The sequence below is a fragment of the Pristiophorus japonicus genome, chromosome 4 (assembly GCF_044704955.1).
Source record: "Pristiophorus japonicus isolate sPriJap1 chromosome 4, sPriJap1.hap1, whole genome shotgun sequence".
In the NCBI taxonomy this organism is placed as follows: domain Eukaryota; kingdom Metazoa; phylum Chordata; class Chondrichthyes; family Pristiophoridae; genus Pristiophorus; species Pristiophorus japonicus.
This window is the reverse complement of record NC_091980.1, coordinates 95522484-95544822: the sequence shown is the minus strand read 5'-3', so window position 1 is coordinate 95544822 and position 22339 is coordinate 95522484.

Sequence of the window (22339 nt, the reverse complement as noted above, 5' to 3'; positions counted from 1 at the left end):
AGCCCCTATTCCATTATTTGAAGGGGCTGCTCCTCAAATTCTGGTTGCACTTCAGTCCCACACTCCTGATCTTTGGACACCCTGTGCAGAAGGGAGTAGGTAGGTCCAAGGGCCTTCTCGTAGCACTGCTCCTAAGCACGGCCATCAGTTGGTCCAGGCAGTGGGCGGTCAAGGGGGTCATTCAGCCTGATTGCCTGCCTCTCTTCCGCGGTTACATCTGAGCCAGGGTGCCCCTGGAGATGGAGCACGCGGTGTCCACCAGTACGCTCGCGGCTTTCCGCGAGAGGTGGGCGCCAGAAGGACTAGAGTGCATCATCACCCCCGGCAACCAAATTTAAATTTGATTATTAGTGTTTAAAGTTTAATTTGTTTTATTGCCGGGTTTTAGTGCCCCCCCCCCCCTTTTAGCCAGGGGGCACTTGTAAAATTTGTGTTTTTTAGTGCCCTAAAAAAAAAGGGCACTTGAAAAATGTTTGGAGTGTCTCCCTCCTTTAATCAGGGGGCACTTGATTTAATGTTTATTTTGTTTTCTACAAAAATAGTTATAGAGCTGTTGCATTGTGAGTGGCTTAGCCAGTCACGTGATGTTCACAAGACTCAATAAAACCCCAGTTAATGTTCTTAACATCAACATTTCCCAATCTGTCGCCATTTAAAAAATACTCTGCTTTTCTATTTTTCCTACCAAAATAGATAACTTCACATTTCTCAGTGATCTCCTGGACTAATTTCAATCACCTAGATGGGTTAGAGAGAAAGTTCCCTGATTTTTTTCCCTCAAATTATCTTGGGTTTTTAATCTGTTTTTTTGTCTCTCCCAGGAGATCACATGGTTTCGAGTGTGGTGGAGTGTATACGTTGTGATACACACGGTATCGTAATTGTGTGGGACAGGCTCGATGGACCAAATGGTCTTTACCTGTCCGTATTTGTTCGTATGTTCACAATTGAGTCGAAATTATCCATGATGAGGTATGCAGCTGTGAGCCTAGTGGATGAACTGGTAATGTGTAGTGTGATTGTTAAACCTTTGTTAATAAACTAACTAGTTCTTAATAACAATGTGTTGCTGTGAATTCTTAAGAAAAGAACCCATGAAGCAAAAAAATTACATTCAGCATTCACAGTTTTCTTTTTAGTCAATTTTAATATTTGAACTGTGCTGTTTGCATCCAGGCAATGGGAAATGCCTGGTTGGTTAAATCAAGTCAGTAGATTATTGCTCGTTCTATGCACCTGTTCTTTGTTAAGCAGCAAGCTCTCGAATGTTGTGCTGTAATATCCTGTGATGTGACTTCACTTTTACGATTTAAATTGAATTCTGCCCTTGAGGACACGCAGCTAGAGATTTTCATCTGTTGCTACTTTGTCACTGGAACGGTGGTGGAGCAGGCTTTCTGCCTGTCTGATTGAATGAGTGCTGATCTGGTAAACTTCCCTCTTTAATATTTTTTGGCAGCATTCATGCCTGTCATGGTTGGGGTAGGCATTGGTTCCCCTGGCAGCAGAGTGAGACCAGATAAAGGAGAGCAGCCTCTTGGTTGTCTGCACTTGATTCTTCTTACAGAGGGATTTACATTTTTAAAAGGCAAGGGTATAAAAGGATATGGAGCAAAGACAGGTGGATGGAGTTAGCAGTCGGATCAGCCATGATCTCATTGCATGGCGGAACAGGCTCGAGGGACTGCTTGGCCTACTCCTGTTCCTACATTCCAAACCGTTCCACTAGCATTACTCTGGTGGTACTAGGAACAAAGGCCTAAGGCAGGATCTAAAATCAAGTTAGGCATAATGGATTGATTGGCAGTTCTACATTTGCAGAATTTGCAACTTTATCAGAGTCAGGAATTTGTTTTAAACTTTGAAGCTGCCTGCCCCTTTAAGTTATAATAGCCATCTGTCATTTGCAACTGCAGTCATTTCCCGCCTCGTGATAAGCTTCCAAGTACAGTTAGGAATAACGTCAGAAACCTGCTTAAAAAATTTAAATGAGGCTAATCCTGGGAACTTCATTGGGATCAGCATCAAGTTAGTCGGACACGAAAAGTAGGAAATCTTGGCTAATATGCCCAACCAGTACAGAGGCACAGGCAGGAGCGGAGTGTTCAAACGCCAGCAGAAATTTACAGGATTTGTATTACCGGACCACTCCTCGATAGAATGTGCCTTAGATCACTCAGTGGAATGCAGAAGTAACAGATGTTCTTCCAGAGCTAATCAGTTCTGCAATTTGACTAGTGAAAACTGATTAGTTGGGCTTGTATTTCTGAATGTTCACTGCGATATTGCCGTGAATAATAGCAATTATTAATAGACTAGTGGCACATAACCAGTGCGTCGAGTTTGTGCTTCAGAGCTTTTGTTGGACAACACTTTTTGATTGCTTTATTTGCTTTATTTGAATTGTTAGATTCATGGAAGTAATAATGTCTCTATTTAAACCTTATTGTGAAATTCCAATTTGAAAAATAGACTCGCATCCAAAAATATGACAGCCACTTGAATTGATGTGTTTTTTAGCTCACCAGGGAAGTATTTAAGATGAAAATGAATGGGAACTTGTTTGAGTTAACAAGTTATATCCATTAGCAGAGATAAAAAGAAAATTGTGAATGCTGGTAATTTGCAAAAAAAGACAGAAAACACTGAAAAAGAAAAGAATTGGATGTCAAACATCGTCACAATTAGCAACAGATTGTCAGTTACTTCACAAATGTTGAGGACAAATCAGAATGCAAGTGGCATTTTTGTGATTTGTTCCAACAGTGTATTGACTGACTGGAATTAAGGACACTGGTTATGAGCTTCTCTTTAATCAGCAGGCTTGATGAAACAATTTGAAAAAATGCTTTAGTCTTACCACATAAGTAAGACAAAGACCACAATAACAGATTGCAAAAAGCTAATTTTGAGGGGATGAGAATGGAGCTAAGGAAGATAAACTGGACAAAAATTTAGACAGACAAAGAGACAGAACTGCAGTGCGAAATATTTAAAACGGCAATCAATAGAGCTCAATGAAACACAATATATGAATAAAGAGATGATGGCAAAACTGAAACTAAAGACAAAGGGAGATATTAAAGGAGACAATACTGTTGTGTATGGAGAAAGAGTCAGACTGAACACTGTGAGCTCAAAGTAAAGTGTGACCTTAGTCTTTTATTGCAGGTCTCCAGAGTGCCTCTCCAACCTGTGAAGCCTCCTTAAATACCTGTGCTCCCAAGGATTATGGGATCTCTTGGGACTCCGGGGAATGAGCACTCTGGTGGCTGTACAAAGTAAATGCAAGTCCACATATATAACAACATTCCTCCCCCAAAGTCAATAGTGTAACTATTTACAATGTGAGTCGATCTGGGGCCCTTCTTGTCCTGGTTGATCGTCTTGGTTTGAAAGCTGGTGTTCCTGTATCATTTGTTGGGTCCTCGCTGGGCTGCTGTGCAGTTGGCCTTGCTGGACTGCCTGGTGTGGTGGGCCCTGCAGGGCTGCTGTGGATGATGGGTTCTGCTTCGTGGTCAACCATGGTGTCGGTTGCCACTGGTGTGTGTGTTGGGGGATCAAAAAAGGTAGGGTCCAAGGTGGGTTGCTCAGGATAGTCCGTGAATCTGAGTTTGATTTCGTCCAAGTGTTTCCATTTGAAAGTTTGACCCGAAACACCCTGCTCCCCTCTTTGGCCACGACAGTGCCGGGAAGCCACTTGGGACCTTGTCCATAATTTATTGCAAATACAGGATCATTTACTTCAATCTTGCGTGATACATTTGCGCTATCATGGTATGCACTTTGTTGAAGCCGCCTGCTCTCTACCTGTTCGTGTAGATCAGGGTGAACTAACAAGCCTTGTCTTAAGTGCTCTTTTCATGAGCAGTTCAGCAGGTGGGATCCCAGTGAGTGAGTGTGGTTTCATGCGGTAGCTAAGCAGGACTCGGAATAGTCAAGTCTGCAGTGAGCCTTCAGTTACCCTCGTCAAGCCTTGCTTGATGGGTTGCACTGCTCTCTCTGCCTGACCATTGGACGCTGGTTTAAACAGGACAGATGTAGCATGTTTGATCCCGTTATGGGTCATGAATTCTTTGAACTCGGCACTGGTAAAACATGGCTCGTTGTCGCTCACCAGGACATCGGTTAAGCCTTGTGTGGCAAACATGGCCCGCAGGCTTTCAGTGGTGGCAGCGGACGTGCTAACCGACATTATCTCACATTCAATCCACTTGGAGTACGCGTCTACAACCACAAGGAACATTTTACCCAAGAACGGGCCTGAATAGTCGACGTGTACCCTCGACCATGGTTTGGAGGGCCAAGACCATAAACTTAGCAGCGCCTCCCTGGGTACATTGCTTAATTGCGAGCATGTATTACATCTGTGAACGCAGGACTCAAAAGTCCGCATCAATACTGGGCCACCACACGTGGGATTTGGCTATCGATTTCATCATTACAATGCCTGGGTGGGTACTGTGGAGGTCATTGATGAAGGTGTCTCTGCCCTTCTTGGGGACCACTACTCGATTGCCCCACAGCAGGCAGTCTGCCTGTATAGACATTTCATCTTTGCACCACTGGAACGGCTTTATCTCTTCCTGCATTTCCACTGGGACACTGGACCAGCTCCCGTGAAGCATACAGCTTTTCACTAGAGATAATAAGGGGTCCTGGCTTGTCCAGGTTTTGATCTGCCGGGCAGTGACGGGTGATTGCTCACTCTCAAATGCTTCCATAACCATGGCTAGATCTGCGGGCTGCGCCATTTCCACCCCCGTGGTGGGCAATGGCAGCCTACTGAGAGTTTTCTGTGCCTGGCCTGTGGCGGATGGCGTAGTTGTATGCGGGCAACGTGAGCGCCCATCTCCGGATGCGGGCCTCTGCGTTGTTATTTAGCCCTTTACTCTCGGAAAACAGGGATATAAGTGCCTTATGGTGAGTTTCCAATTCGAATTTTAGCCAAAACAGGTATTGATGCATTTTCTTTACCCCATAGACACACGCTAACGCTTCTTTTCAATCATGTGGTAGGCTCTCTTGGCCTTAGACAGATTCCTGGATGCATAAGCAACCGGTTGCAGTTTCCCAAAATCATTAGCTTGTTGCAATACACACCCGATGACATATGACGACGCATCACATGCTTGTATCAAACGCTTACATGGATCATACAACACAAGCAATTTGTTGGAGCATAACAATTTTCTCGCTTTTACAAAGGCATTTTCTTGGCTTTTGCCCCAAACCCATTCGCCCCCTTTTCGTAGTAAGACATGTAGTGATTCTAGCAGGGTGCTGAGACCTGGTAAGAAGTTACCAAAGTAGTTCAAGAGTCCTAGATACGACCGCAGCTCCATCATGTTCTGTGGCCTCGGTGCGTTCTCGATTGCCTCCGTCTTCGCGTTGGTGGGCCTGATGCCATCCGCCGCAATCCTCCTTCCCAGGAACTCCACTTCAGGCGCCAGGAAAACGCACTTCGAGTATTTTGACCTGAGCCCCACGTGGTTGAGTCGACTAAGAACCTCCTCCAGGTTCTGCAGGTGCCCGACAGTGTTCCGACCTGTGACCAAGATGTTGTCCTGGAAGACCACGGTGTGTGGGACTGACGTCAGTAAACTTTCCATGTTTCTCTAGAATATCGCCGCCGCTGATCGGATTCCAAATGGGCATCTGTTATAAACAAAAATACCCTTGTGCGTGTTGATGCAGGTGAGGGCCTTCGATGATTCCTCCAGTTCATTTAGGCTGAAGTCAGATCCAGCTTCGTGAATATCTTTCCTCCCGCCAGCGTTGCAAAGAGGTCATCGGCTTTTGGTAGTGGGTATTGGTCCTACAGGGAGAAAGGATTGATAGTTACTTTGTAATCGCCATAGATTCTGACGGTGCCGTTTCCCTTGAGGACTGGGACGATAGGACTGGCGCACTCGCTGAACTCGATCGGTGAAATGATGCCCGCTCATTGCAGCCGGTCCAGCTCGATCTCTACCCTTTCCCTCATCTTGTACGGCACTGCTCTCGCCTTGTGATGGATGGATCACGCCCCCGGAATTATGTGGATCTACACTTTTGCTCCTTTGAATTTCTCGATGCCTGGTTTGAACAGCAAAGGAAATTTATTTAAGAGCTGGGCACATGAAGTGTTGTCAGCGGCTGATAGCGCTCGGTCGTCATCCCAGTTCCAGCGTATCTTTCCCAGCCAGCTCCTGCCGAGCAGCAAGGGACCATCGCCTGGTACCACCCAGAGTGGTAGCTTGTGCACCGCTCCATTGTAGGAGACCTTTACGGTAGCACTGCCGATTACAGGGATTAGTTCTTTAGTGTAAGTTCTTAGTTTTGTGCGAACTGGAGTTAAGACTAGCCTTGAGGCCTTGTTGCACCACAACCTTTCGAAAGTCTTTTTGCCCATGATGTACTGGCTCGCGCCCGTGTCCAGCTCCATTGACACCAGGAGTCCATTTAGTTCAACATTCAGCATTATCAGGGGCCAATTCGTGGTGAATGTGTGCACCCCATGTATCTCTGCCTCCTCTATCTGAGGCTCTGGTTTGTAGTGATCCTCTGTGGATCTGTCCTCCTCGGCAACGTGGTGGTTTGCAGTTTTAACAGGCTTAGCAGCTCGCCTGCACACTCGTTGGAGGTGTCCCATTGTTCCACAGACCTTGCAAATGTATCCTTTGAATCGGCATGAATGGAAACGATGATCACCCCTGCAGCGCCAACAAGGTGTTAATGGCCTTGCATTCATCACCCTTGATGGTGGACTCTGAGACATCTGCGGATGTGTAGCTGACCTGCCCTGTATGTTACGATTCAAAAACAACGTCGCTTTGTTCATAACTTGTAGCAGAACTTGTGTGCTGAGAGATTTGCTTAGTATTGTCACTGGTGGCTATGAACGCCTGAGCTATCGCTGTGGCCTTACTCAAGGTTGAGGTCTTTACAGTCAAAAGCTTGCGAAGTATGGTTTCGTGGCCAATGCCAAGTACGAAAAAGTCTTTGAGCATGTGCTCCAAATGTCCTTCAAATTCGCAATGTCCTGCAAGGCGTTTCAGCTCGGCGACATAACTCGCCACTTCCTGGCCTTCAGAACTTTAGTAGGTGTAGAACCGGTACCTCGCCATCAGAACGCTTTCCTTCAGGTTCAAATGCTCTCGGACCAGTGTGCACAAATCATCGTATGATTTCTCCGTGGGTTTCGCTGAAGTGAGCAGATTCTTCATGAGGCCATACGTTGGTGCCCCACACACGGTGAGGAGGATCGCCCTTCATTTGGCAGCGTTCTCTTCCCCATCTAGCTCGTTGGCCATGAAGTATTGGTCAAGTCGCTCCACAAAAGTTTCCCAAACATCTCTCTCCAAGAATTTCTCCAGGATGCCCACTCTTTTCTGTATCTTTGGGTTCGCTATCTGTATCTCGTCGCCAGTTGTTGTGTATGGAGAAAGAGTCAGACTCCGGGGAATGAGCCTTCTGGTGGCTTTACAAAGTAAATACAAGTCTACATATATAACAATGACAAAAGGGAAAACGATGAGGTTAGCAAAGAATTTTTGAAAAATAATTAGCAGTTCAAAAGGAACTACGAAATTAAATTATCAAGGAATATGAAAAGAGATAATAAAGGGCCATAAATTGCGGCTTTTCTGGGTGCGTATGATGTGCGCACGCGTCTGAAGAGGCCCCGCAAGTTCCGAGTTCAGGCGCGCAAAACGTATGCGCCTAAACCAGCCACTTGTGATCTGTCAAAATTTCAACAGATCGCATGCATCCCCAGGAGAAGGGCACTCGCGGGCGGAGATTTGGGCTATTTGCCCAACTCCTACCCAACAAATGTCCTTAAAACACTTATGCCTGGTAAAAACAGGCGTAAGGATTGCTTTTATCTGTGTAAGAATTTTAAAAGATAAAAAAATTAAATTCTAGCACTAATTTTTATATTAAAAACCCTGTCCATTAAGGTAAGTTATTTTTTAACCCTATTAAAAAATATTAAAAAATGTTTCAAAAAAAATTATTTTTTTCCAGAACATTGTAATTCAATTTCAATTACTTTTAAATATGTGAGGTGTTTTTAAAATGTATGTATTGTGTTTCTGTGTTTTTGGGGTATTCTCATTGATAGTAATGAGAGCTCCATAAAAACGGAACTCACCATTACTATCAATGAGAATACCACATGCTCATTGGTGGTCCAGGCCCACGTGATTCCAGGATGCCTGTAAACTCCTGGGATGCGTGGGCCTCTGCACTGGGCTGCGCATCTAGGCCTCGGAGTCAAGGTATTCCCATGCAAAAAATTTTGTTTGGTGGCATCCACCCGCGGAAAGGCAATTTCTGGCCCAGTATATTCGACAGACACATAAATAACAATGCAAAAATCATGATAGGGATAGGGCCACTAAATGATGCCCAAGATAAACTCAGAGGTAATGACAGCAAAATGGCAGAAATTAATAGTTACTTTGCCTCAGTATTTACCAGGGAGACTAATAATGTGGGCATGAGATAAAAAAAAATAAAAGGAGGAGAATTTGAGCTTCTTTGTGCCTCCTGTTAGCGCCTCCGGGGGATGATAACGGGGCGCAAATGGGTTTTTGACCTGCTGCGGCGAGATCAGTGACTCCCGCTAAATCCGGCAGGTGGTTTCTGGCGGCGATACAGCATTGCGCCCCAATCTCCTTCGACCAGAGATCATGATGTCATCGCCGTGTGCATCGCCCCGCTAACGCCCTGGACCCAAACTTGCATTCCGCCCCCTGCAGCATCGCCGGGTGGAAACACTAGCAGCTGCAGGAGGTGTCCATGGAGAGGCCGGGCGCTTCAGGAACAATACTTAAAGGCAAAGTGGCCAAGGTAAGCAAAAATAAAAAAAAAATGTCTCTTTCAAATTTTTTACCTTGCTTGTTGCCCGTGATCGATCAAGCCGGCAGTCTGCTGCAGTGCATCGGGCTGATCGGGTCAGATCGCGGCCGTACGGCCCATTGTGCAGCGCTGCACAGCTACCTCTGCGCTGCCTCTTGCATTCCAGAAAGGAAGTGGAGCACTCCCCAATTTCTTTCTGCTAGACATTTAAAATAGAAAGGGGGGAGATATTAAACATAGAGAGGATAAAAGTCTGGTCCGGATGGATTACATGCACGCATATTAAAAGAAGTTAGGGAAGGGATAACAGAGGCACTATTACATATATATATAAAATCGTTAGAGAAGGGAATAGTGTCAGAGGACTGGCAGACAGCCAATGTGATTCCTAGATTTAAAAAAGGAGATCAAACAATTCCAGGGTATTATAGACCAGTTAGCTTAAAGTCAGTGGTAGGAAAGATAATGGAATCCTTACTCAAGTAATAGAAAAACATCTAGAAACTGAAAATATAATAAAGAATAGTTAGCATGGATTTCAAAAGGGAAGGTCATGTTTGACCAACCTTATTGAATTCTTTGAAGAAGTAACAGAAAGATTGGACATGTATTGTAGTATAGGTAAGTAATTGGATTTTCAAAAGGCCTGTGATAAGGTACCACATAGTAGACTCATGACTAAGGTCAGAGCTTGTGGAGTCAGGGGACAGGTAGCAGAATAGGTAGTAAGCTAGTTACAAAACAGAAAACTGAGAGGAGTGGTTAAGTGTAGCTACTGAGATTGGCAAAAGGTGGGAAGTGGTGTGTCATAGGGACCAGTGCTAGGACCACTGTTATTCACAATTTACATTAATAATTTGGACTAGGGAATCGAAAGTACAATTTCAAAACTTGCAAATTAACCAAAAGGTATGGTTAACATAAAGGAACAACTCTACAAAATACAGGAAGACAGTAATAAACTTGCAGAATGGACGTGTCGTTGGAAAATTCATTTCAATATAGATAAGTGTGATGTGGTGCATTTTGGTAGGAAGAATAAGGAGGCCACATACTGCTTGGATAATAAGCGTCTTAGTGTGGTAGAGGGGCAAAGAGATCTAAGGGTACAGACACAGGTTGAGCATCTGAAATCGGGAATGTTCTGGAATCCGGACACTGTACCGATCCGTGGCGGGGTTGTCAGGAATCCGGAAAATGTTTCAGAATCCCGACACCCTGCCAAACCAATTACTGCCACGTGCTGGGCCCAGGGAAAATTAAAAAAACTAAATCTTACAGAACACTCACAAGAATCAAAAAACAAAACTCCAACCCACCTCTTCTTCCAGGTGTTCACACCCACAGGCACTGCTGCTCCTGGGTTCACAACGCAGGAACCCCCCCCCCCGGGCGTCTTCCCTCGGCCAGAACACAGGCGCTCCAAAACTACAAAGCACGCTGACCGCGGCACCCCCAGTCTTGCACACCGGAAAGACGTTCCGAAATCCAGAAATACTCGAACCTCGGTTTGGGGGTTTCCGGATTCGGGACGTCAGAAAGATGTTATGAAATCCAGAAATACTCGAACCTTGGCTTGGTCGTTTCTGGATTTGGGATGTCAGAAAGACGTTCCGAAATCCGGAAATACCAGTAATCCATAACGGCCTCGGTCCCGAAATTTCCGGATTTCGGATGCTCCACCTGTATACAAATCACTAAAAAAAGTGATGCAGGTTAATAAGTCCATAAAAAGCAAACCAAACACGTGTTTATTTCTCGAGGGATAGAATTGAAAAGCAGAAAAGGTATAATAAACTTGTATCAAACTTTGGTTAGACCACACTTGGGTATTGTACCCTGTTCTGGTCTCCATATTATGAAAAGGATGTAGAGGCTTTGGAAAAGGTGCAAAAAATATTCACAAGGATGATACCACAACCGAGAGAATATACTTATCAGGAAAGGCTGAATAGGCTGGGGCTCTTTTCTCTAGAAAAGAGAAGGATGTAGAGTAACCTGATAGGAGTCTTTCATAATGAAAGGATTTGATGCGGTAGACATGGAGAAAATGTTTCCACTTGTGGGGTAGTCCAAAACTGGAAGTCATAAACAAAAGATAGCAACTAATAAATCCAGTAAAGAATTTAGGAACAACTTCTTTATCCAAAGTGTGGTAAGAATGTGGAACTCGCTGCCACAAGGAGTAGTTGAGGCAAATAACACAGCTGCATTTAAGGGGAAAGTAGATAAGCACATGAGGGAGAAAGGATTAGACGCACATGCTGATAGGGTTAGGGGGGGGGGAGGAGGCTCGTGTGGAGCATAAATGCCAGTATAGACCAGTTGCGCAAATGGCCTGTTTCTGCGCTGTAGATTTGATGTAACTCGATGTATGAGCTTTTAATGCTGCAAACAATAAAAGAATCAGCTTTATCTGATTTTCATCACTCCACCATCACCGTGCCTTCAGCCTAGGCCCTAAGCTCTGGAATTCCCTCCCTAAACCTCTCCACCCCTTTACCTTTCATTGTCCTTTAAGACACTCCTTAAAATCTTTCACATGCCCTGATAACTCTGCATGTAGCTCGATGACACATTTTGTTTGATAACGCTCCTGTGAAGCACCTTGGTTCATTTTACTATATTATTGTTATCAATTCTGCATAACCATTTAATTCAATTTTTATACCAAATGTTTATGATATATATCTTAAACTAGTGGATCTCCTGTGGTGATTGCTCACAGAGGCAGATGATGCAATATTTTATAATGACACGAGTGTTCTACTATACAATATATTAAAGGAAACTATATGTAGTATATATGATTGAATAAGTGTTTCAAAATAAAAATGGCTACTACCTGATATGGTAGAAGATGAAAGGTCGCGTGGGAGCTAGTCCTGAGGGTCAATGCATAAAATGGAGTGAGTGGAGGTTGGTAAGGAGTGGGTAGCCTGTGGCTGGGGCATGGGTTTGGGTGCAGAGTTGGGTGGTCTGGGCACTGGTAGCACTCAGGTTGGCAGGGAGGGGTTGGATTGTGCCCCACTAGGTGGTTATGTCTGGCAGCACTGACCGGCAGGCTTAGGTTCTACCAGCATGGTGGGAATCGGTGTCTGGCAGGACTCAAGAGGTCTGGTAACACTCCAGTAATAGGCAGTTTAGTTCAAGAGTACTGCATCATTCACATAGTAATCAAGAAGCACGTTGTGGGGAGGGAGGGGGGATATTTTTCAGCATTTGAATACGATGCCTGGCAGCACTTGGAAGTGGAAGGGCTTGCCAGGAGTCAGGAGTGAGGAGAATCTGACAGGTCATAGGAGAGGGAACTGACAGCATGTGTGTGTGTAATGGGAGGAAGGGTTGACAGCAACATCTGAGAAGGGAAACAGAAAGCAACAAAGATGAACAAAGTAAAAGAGACAAACGGAAATCTTGTCGGAGAGACTTGCTTTCTGTTTCTCTTCTCGTGTTTGATCAGGTATCTACCAAAACTACTCATCCCATTTGTTATGTCTCAAATAAAGTCATGTAACTGAGTTCTGTAGACGTGAGTAAGTGTGACCTTAGTTCCTTTATTCTAACTCCAGAGTGTTGGTACAGCATGGGAGGCCCTCTTATATGCTGGGATCCCTTGGGACTCCAACAGTTATGCTCTCTGGTGGCGGTAGTGTACTGGTTACATAGAGTTGCATACATAACATCATTCCCTCCCACAGTCAATAGTCAACTTATTTACAGGGTGAGATGATCTGGGGCCTTTCGCTCCCTAGTCGATCGTCTCAGTACAAATGCAGTTGCAGGTGAGTTGGTTGGTTCATCGCTGGGTTGCTGCACAGCTGGCCTTGCTGGGCTGCTGGGGATGATGAGTTCAGCTTCGTGGTCAACCGTGACGTCGGTTGCCACTTGTGTGTGTATTGGAGGGTCGAAGTTGGTGGTGTCCTCTTCAGGTTGCTTGTGGCTGTCTGTGAATCGCAGTTTGGTTTGGTCCAAATGTTTTCTGCAAGTTAGTCCATTTGCGAATTTGACCTGAAACACCCTACTCCCTTCTTTGACTATGACAGTGCCAGCAAGCCATTTGGGACCATGTCCATAGTTGAGTACAAATACAGAGTCATTGACTTCAATATCGCGTGACAAATTTGCGCGATCACGGTACATGTTTTGTTGCTGCTGCCTGCCCTCGACGTGATCATGGAGATCAGGGTGGATGGGAGAGAGCCTTGTTTTGAGCGCCCTTTTCATGAGCAGCTCGGCTGGGGGAACCCCAGTGAGCGAGTGGGGTCTTGTACGGTAGCTGAACAGGACTCGGGACAGACGGGTCTGCAGGGAGACTTCCGACACGCATTTCAAGCTTTGCTTGATGGTTTGTGTTATGTATGAATGTCAATGATGTACTGTAACACGAGACCTGAATGTACCTTCACCCTGTATATACCATACCTGTACACCAGAGGGTGCTGCTGCTGGTGACCTAAGGGTCACCTGTACACTGCAGGTAACCCAGTATAAAAGGGAGCTCACCTCTTTGTGTCCTCACTCTAGGAGCTGCAATAAAGGACTACAATCTGTACAGTTCAAGTGCCATACCCCTGCTTCGTGGAGTCATTAATAGAGTGCTTGCATACACAATAACTGGCGATGAGGTTATGAATTACCACGCACAACATGTCTAATCTAAGCAACCTCCAACAATTCGTTCTTGGGGAAGTTTGGGATGCTTTTGTGGAAAGGTTATTCTTCATCGGGAACGACCTGGCTGGGGATTCACTGATCTCGCTGGCGAACAAGCGCAGGGCCATCCTGCTCAGCAGTTGTGGGCCCACTATCTATGGCCTCGTAAGGGACCTGCTAGCCCCAGCGAAGACGACAACCAAAAGTTATGTGGAGCTCGTAACTTTAATACAAGAGCAACTTAAATCCAAAGAGAGCATCCTCACAGCCAGGCACTGGTTTTACACTCACCGGCAGCCCGAAGGCCAAGAAATTGCTAAGTATGCTGCAGATCTAAGAAGGTTGGCTGCACCGTGTGATTTTGGCGACCACCTCACCGAAGCACTAAAGGACATCTTCGTTATTGGAATCGGCCACGAGGGCCTCCTCCATAAACTGCTCTCTACGGATATTATGATCACCCTGCAGAAGGCAATCAAAGTGAGCCAGGCTTTCATGATTTCGGTCTGTGACTCCGAACGAATGATGACCCACACCCAGGACTCTAAACTGACGAGTACAGTGAATAGAATGGCGACTTTCAGAGGCAAGAATGCTGCCCCGAGTCCCGCAACCCTGAGCCCGCCACATAGGACCAACCGGCTAGCCCCGTGCTGGCGCTGTGTAGGAAACCCCAGGGCCCACCAGTGCCGATACAAAGACTATACCTGCAAAGGCTGCAACGCGAAAGATCACATTCAACGAATGTGTAGAAAAAGTTTTACTCACCGAGACGCTGAAGATTTGGCCGATCACCTGGGCTCCGACACTGATGAAGACGAAGCTGCTCAGCCCAAGGAAGAAGAGTACAGAATATATACCTGCTCCACAGAGAGTTCCCCGTGGAAAATGGAAGTGGAAATTAATGGGGTTCCAGTTTCGATGGAGATCGACACAGGGGCGAGCCAGTCGCTGATGAATCAGACGGCCTTTTAGAAACTCTGGAACAATCCTGCCGAACGACCAAAACTGTCTCCAATCCAGGCAAAGCTCTCACTTACACAATCCCAGTCACTGGCAGCGTGGACGCCCAGGTGTCCAAAGGCGATGCGATGTACAAGCTCCCCTTGTGGATCTTTGCTGGTGATGGTCCAACGCTGCTGGGAAGAAGTTGGATGAAGCAAGTCCAAATCGGTCGGAGCGACGCAGCCTCCGGGCCCCAGCGATCGACATCCTACGCGGCTGCAAACTCGGATCCATCGCAGCACCTAGAAATCCTGTCATCCAGCTCGACTGTGTGGTGATGGCATAGACTGCACAACACTGCGGCGAGATGATCCAACCCGAACGATCAGACCTCACCTTCTGGACCGTGGCAGGACTCCGTGGGAAGATCAGTGTAGAAGGTAGATTCCCGGCATCTGTAGCAGAACCTGGGGAGAAAAGGATCACTGCAGCTTACCTCGAGGAGAGAGAGAAGATGGCGGCCGCACAATGAGGTGAAGCACCTGGAATCAAAATTGCCGCGACCAGACCACGAGGGGCAGCGTTGGAGGAGCAACACGTGGCACCGAGCGGCGAACCGGATTGGGGTAAAGATTGCAAGTCCCTCTTAAAGGAGACCGGCAACCCAAGACAAGTAAAGGTACAGTTCCACTCTAGGCATAGTGATGCCAGTGATATTAAAGTTAAAAGTGCAGTAAATGAATGCAGGTATACAAATGTAATGTTAAATAGTGATGACGGAAAAGCTAATGGGAAAAATGTAATGAATGCTTCTAAAAGTGATGTAAATAACAAGTTTGTACCGTTGAATAGTGATGCCAGAAATGCTAATGTGATAAATGTAACCCTGTATAAAGATACCGATACACAAGAAAGTATTGCAAGTGAAAAATGTGAAAATGTGAAGAGAGATAACAATATCGAGTCGACTAGTTGCGATCGGAGCCAATGTGTCATGCATGTAAAAGGTAGAATGATAAATGACACCGGGGTCTACAGGTATAATGTCAATGCCAGAGGAAACCCCCCGTGGGAGACCCCCAGGTCCAGCGGGCTACCTAACCATGTACCTGTGCTTTTGGGACCAATGTGATGCCCCAGGAAGGGCTCACACACACCCAGTAGGAGCAGATCCACTGCAGGGACAGCAGTCAATGGGCAGCAGAGCCACCACCACTAGCAACATGCCCCAGATCGGCCCTACACCCCCTGGCCACCAGAGCCAGCACCGGGAGCAAGAGACCAGTACCCTCCAGCTTTCCCGGCGGAACCTGGGATGACCAGACTTCCACCACCAATGGAGAACAAGGAGCCCACACAGCCCTGTAGCCCTGCCCACCATAAGCGCCACCATCTACCCATTCTACAATGTATGTACCTTACCCACTGCACTGGCTCCACCACTGAGGAATCTTCCAACAGTGACACCCACATGGTCTTTGTGTGCGGGGGAGGGGACGGGAAATGGATGAGTGCAACCACGAGCACAGGGATCACACTGGGCACCCACACAACTTTAACCACAACCTCCCACAGCCCACTACTGATCACCTCCCCATGTCATGGCAATAAGGACTTGGGAAAGGCTGAGGGGGGAGTGTTGTTATGTATGCATGTCAATGATGCACTGTAACACTAGACCTGAATGTACCTTCACCCTGTATATACCATACCTGTACACCCGAGGGTGCTGCTGCTGGAGACCTGAGGGTCACCTGTACACTGCAGGTAACCAAATATAAAAGGGAGCTCACCTCTTGGTGAGCTAGGAGCTGCAATAAAGGTCTACAGACTGTACAGTTCAAGTGCCATACCCCTGCCTCGTGGAATCATTAATAGAGTGCTTGCATACACAATAGTTTGGACTGCCCATTCTGCTTGGCCATTGCATGTGAGCTTGAACAGTGCAGATGTGACGTGCTTGGTCCCATTGTGGGTCATGAATTCCTTGAATTCAGCACTGGTGAAGCATGGCCCATTGTCACTGACAAGGACATCAGGTAGGCCGTGTGTGGCAAACATGGCTCGTAGGCTTTCGATGGTGGCAGTGGATGTGCTTACAGACATTATTACACACTCAATCCATTTTGAATAAGCATCCACAACAAGCAAAATCATTTTGCCTAGAAACGGGCCAGCAAAGTCAACGTGGATCCTAGACCATGGTTTGGAGGGCCATGACCACAAACTTAGCGGTGCCTCCCTGGGGGCATTGCTCAGTTGAGAGCAAGTGTTGCATTGGCGCACACAAGACTCCAAATCTGAGTCGATGCCGGGTCACCACACATGGGATCTGGCTATAGCTTTCATCATTACTATGCCTGGGTGGGCACTGTGTAGGTTGCATATGAACGTTTCCCTGCCTTTCTAAGGCAAAACCACGCGATTGCCCCACAAGACAGTCCGCCTGTATGGACATTTTGTCTTTGCGCCGCTGGAACGGCTTGATCTCTTCATGCATCTCTGCTGGGACGCTGGACCAGCTCCCATGGAGGACACAGTTTTTTTAACAAGGGACAGTAAAGGATCCTGGCTGGTCCAGGTCCTGATCTGGCAGGCCGTAACAGGTGACTTCATTTTCAAATGCATCCAACACCAAGTGCAAATCAGCAGGCTGTGTCATTTCTACCCTGGTGGTGGGCAATGGTAGCCGATTGAAACCATCAGCGCAGTTCTCTGTGCCTGGTCTGTGGCGGATTAGATAGTTATATGCAGACAGCGTGAGCGCCCATCTTTGGATGCGAGCAGAGGCATTGGTATTAATACCTTTGCTCTCTGAGAATAATATGAGCGGCTTATGGTCAGTTTCTAACTCAAACTTAAGCCCAAACAGAAACTGGTGTAGTTTTTTTATCCCATAAACACATGCCAGAGCTTCTTTTTCAATCATGCTGTAGGCCCTTTCGGCCTTGGACAAACTCCTGGACGCATAAGTGACCGGTTATGATTCGTTTGCTTGATGTAACACACAACCGACCATGCATCACAAGCTTGCACTAAACGTTTACATGGGTTATACAGAACAAGCAGTTTGTTGGAACATAACAGATTTCTGGCTTTCTCAAAAGCAGCCTCTTGTGATTTCCCCCATACCCATTCATCTCCCTTGCGTAGCAACACATGTAGAGGTTCTAGCAAGGTGCTTAACCCGGGTAGGAAATGACCAAAATAATTGAGGAGTCCCAGGAACGTCCACAGCTCCATCTGTGGTCTCAGCGCGTTCTTGACGGCCTCTGTCTTGGCTTCGGTGGTTCTGATGCCGTCTGCCGTGATTCTTCTCCCTAAGAACTCAACCTCTGGCGCCAAGAAAACACACTTCGAGCGTTTCAATCTGAGTCCCACATGATTTAGCCGACTTAGAACCTCTTCCAGGTTCTTCAAGTGTTCGATGTGATCAATATGTCGTCCTGGAATACCACAGTGCGCGGAACCGACTTTAGCAGATTCTCCATGTTCCTTTGAAAAATAGCCGCGGCCGATCGAATCCCAAATGGGCATCTATTGTAGATGAATAGACGTTTGTGCGTGTTGATGCAGGTGAGGCCTTTCGAGGATTCCGCCCGCTACTGCATCATGTAGACCGAGGTCAGGTCCAACTTGGTGAATGTCTTTCCTCCTGCCAGGGTCGCAAATAGGTCATCTGCCTTGGGTAGCGGGTACTGGTCCTGCAGTGAAAAACGGTTAATCGTTACTTTATAGTCCCCACAAATTTTGACTGTGCCATCGCCCTTGAGGACCGGAACAATCGGACTGGCCCACTCGTTGAACTCAACCGGTGCGATGAAGCCTTATCGCTGCAGCCTGTCCAGCTCGATCTCCATTTTCTCTCGCATCATATATGGCACCGCCCGTGCTTTGTGGTTGTTAGATCTCTTAATTTCCAATGAAATACGAATTCTGATGCTGTTTTAACTTTTTAATCTTGGCAGAGAGTAACAAGCTGCTGGCTGATTGCCAGTTCCTTTGTCTTACTGAGACACATGGTCAAAATGGCTGTATTTTATACCGGGTTCAATTTACAGAAAAGAACTCGCCTTCTTTGACCTTATTGGCTCAATCAATATTCTTTTAACGTTTTAATTGGCTCGCTACCCAAGGTCCGAAAATGTCAAGTTGATTGATGAGTTAATGCAACATGCCGAACTGCATGTAGCAGCCTTGACTTGGGGGTCTGTGAATTTTCACAGTCTGTTTAAATGAGCCTGTTTGAATACTCTATCAATCCCCCCTTTGATTCTTTCACAAACTGAATCATAAAACATCTGGTATCACTGGTTAAACATTCTACAAAATAATTTCATATATGTTAATAGAGTTTCCTTCTAAAATTTGTTGATGTGTTTCACCACATGTCCGGACTAGTAGCTTCCACACAAATTTACACCAACCCGAGTTCCATCGTGGCCACAATGGAAGTCTGGTTTTAGTAGGTTAATTAACCTTATTCCAATTTAATCCAAATCAATATCTTAATTCAACCAGTAAACAACATTTCCTTAAGCATAACATACTCCTGTGCCACGTACAGACGGTCTGCTGGGACCAGCAAGATGTCTCACCTGCGGGACAGCAGCTACAGCCGCCTGGTCGCAACAACATTTAATCAACATAAACAAACAATGTAATTCCCTTGCTACCCTACTATTTCCCTTTGGTGCAGAGGGTCGGCTAGTAAGAAGTAGGCCTATGCCTAGAATACCTACAATCAATACTACAGTAAATTTAGACATTTTCGCGAAAAGTAATTGTCCTTATTAGATTTCAGCTTCAGTTACGGGTGCTCGTTTAACGTGTGAAGCGTGGATCCAGGCTTTCTTTCCTTGGACTTTAACAGCTGCCTGGGTGGTCAATAACACTTGATAAGGTCCCTCCCACTTGGCACCCAAAGATTCTTTATGCAACTTTTTCACATACACCCAGACTCCCGGGATGATGTCGTGTCCTCCTTCGGGTGGATTACCCCAAGCTGCCGATACCTGTCGGGAAACAGAACTAATAGCATTGGTTAAGTTCTGACAGTATGATAACAAAGTGTCACTCATTAAGTGAACATCAGCTTTCCATAAATCGATAGTTCCTGGCAGCGACATGGATCTTCCTGTTATAATTTCAAATGGGCTTAGACCTGTAGTTCTGTTCGGGGTTGCCCTAATGCTACATAGCACTATTGGTAGTGCCTGGGGCCATGGTGTTCCTTCTTGGTGATATTTGGCAAGCCGTTGTTTCAGAGTTCGATTTATTCGTTCTACTTGCCCTGATGATTGTGGATGATAAGGACAGTGTAAATCCCATGTAATGTTCAGTAACCTGCAGACTTCTTGGCAGACAGCACCTGTGAAGTGTGTTCCCTGATCTGAGTCAATGCTACTCGGGACTCCCCATCGGGGAATGTAATCCTTACACAAGACCTTTGCAGTGTGATTGGCTGTGGCTCTTTTAGTTGGGACAGCTTCTACCCATCTAGAGAATCTGTCGACCATGACAAGAATGTTAGTGTATCCTTGGCATGAAGGAAGAGATATATAATCAACCTGCAGATGCTGGAATGGTCCGACAGGGGCAGGGGGCCTCAGTTGGGGCATTACCGTGATGGGTCCAGAATTATTTTTCTGGCAGACCACACAGCGGTCTGTTACCAGCTGGGCATGTTTTTTAAATCTCTGACTCCACCAGCTTTTCTGGAATCGTGCCGTCATCTGTTGTGAGGCCAAATGTCCCCACGAGTGGATCTGTTGGGCTAAAAAAGGCATAAGCGCTTGTGGCGCGACTGGCTTGTCGGTAACTCTTTGTCTCCAGACACCATCTTCGCATAGCTTAATTCCTGCCTCAATCCATGTCCATTTTTCCTCTCGGGAGCACTCGCCTTGCATTGTTTGAAGGTCTCGTGTCAGAGTCCTGAGTGCTTTCAATCTGCACATCTGTGTTGGTTCTTCTGGGGGAACGCCCTGTGAGGCGGCATCTTTAGCTGCCTGGTCGGCTAGGGCATTTCCCTGTGCTTCTGTGGTATTTTCCTTGGTATGGGCCTTACACTTCAGGATGGACACTTCCTGAGGTAATTGTATGGCCTCCAGTAAGTCTCGGACTTCTTTTCCATTTCGGATAGGTGTACCAGCAGCAGTGAGGAATCCTCTTTCCCGCCATAACAGACCAAAGTCGTGAGCGACTCCAAAAGCATAACGCGAATCTGTGTAGACATTAGCTGTCTGTCCTTCTGCTATTCGACATGCTTCTGACAGGGCCCGTACCTCGGCCTGTTGTGCTGACGTTCCTGAGGGTAAACGTCCTTTTGCCACTACCTCATATAAGGTTGTAACTGCCCATCCTGCTTTTCTGGTACCATTGTCAACAAAGGAGGAACCATCTGTAAACAGGATGAGGTCTGGGTTGTGCAGAGGCTCCTCTGCTGCTAAGGCTGCTTCTTCTGTTTCTTTTAAAATCTCCACGCAGTCATGCTCTTCACATTCTCCCCCATCTTGCTCCCTCGATTCTGACATCGGGAGCATAGTTGCGGGATTAACCGGGCTGGCCCGGACGATATGGAGATTAGGAGCTTCCAAAACTGCTGTCCAGCGGGTCCATCTAGCTGCCATCACCTGAGACATTCTATTCATAGACAACAAAGTGTTTACGGTGTGGGGACACTTGACCATCAGCTTTTAGTCGAGGACTAGACCCGCAGTGATCATTACCGCTCGACATGTAGCTTCCATGGCCCTTAGGCAACTTCCCCATCCGAGGGCTACCGCATCCAGTTTTGCCGAATAATAGCCAATAGGTCTTTGCCGATCCCCATGTTCTTGTGTCAGTATAGCTGTCATATATCCTTCTTTCTCATGAACAAACAGGGTAAATGGCTTACCACTGTCGGGGATTCCCAGAGCCGGTGCCGAACACAAAGCCTTTTTCAAACTCAGGAAGGCCTCTTACTGTTCTTTAGTCAGGGTGATGGCTTCTTTAGAGGCACGTTTCCCCTTTAAAATATCATTCAGTGGCTGAGCAAGCTGTGTGAAGGAGTCAATCCAATTTCTGTTAAAGTTACACAATCCCAAAAAAGACCGTAGTTCCTGAATAGTGGTGGGTTTTTTAGCAGCCCGAATGGCTGCAGTTCTATCCTGGGTAAGTTCTCTCTTTCCTTGTGAAATCTTTTGTCCCAGGTATACAACCTCTTCTTGGGATATTTGTGCTTTGTCGATGCTGACTTTATGTCCTTTCAGCCGAAGGTGATCCAGCAAAGCTCGTAAATCTTGTTCAGGCTGTTCTTCCGTGTTTGAAGCTCGCAGGATATCGTCTACATATTGGATGACTGTGGATGACAGGGGAGGTAATTCTCGCAAATGGCTTTGTAAAGCCATGTGGAATACCGTAGGGCTGTTGTGGAAACCCTGTGGTAACCGGGTCCAAGTATACTGTTGTCCTTGGACAGTGAAAGCAAACCACTGTCGAACCTCCGGTGCCAGAGGCACCGACCAAAATCCGTTGGCCATATCTATAACCGAGAAATATTTATGTTCCGGTTTGAGGGCATTAAAAATGGTGGAGGGATCTGCGACCAAAGGAGATTTTTGATCAATACACTGGTTAGCTTTCCTATAATCGACAGTCAACTGCCAAGTCTCATTAGATTTCTGTACCGGCCACACGGGGCTATTGGAGGAGCTGTGCGTTTTAATAAGCACCCCTTGTTTCTCCAATTGCTGAATAACCGGTAAGATTCCCGCGATGGCAGCTGGACTGATGGGATACTGTTTAGTGCATACTGTTTACTGTTTAGTCCCTGTAAATGACGCAGGCTCCATCTGGAGTAGGCCACAATCGTTCTTATCTTTAGCCCATATCGGGTGTTCCTTCAATT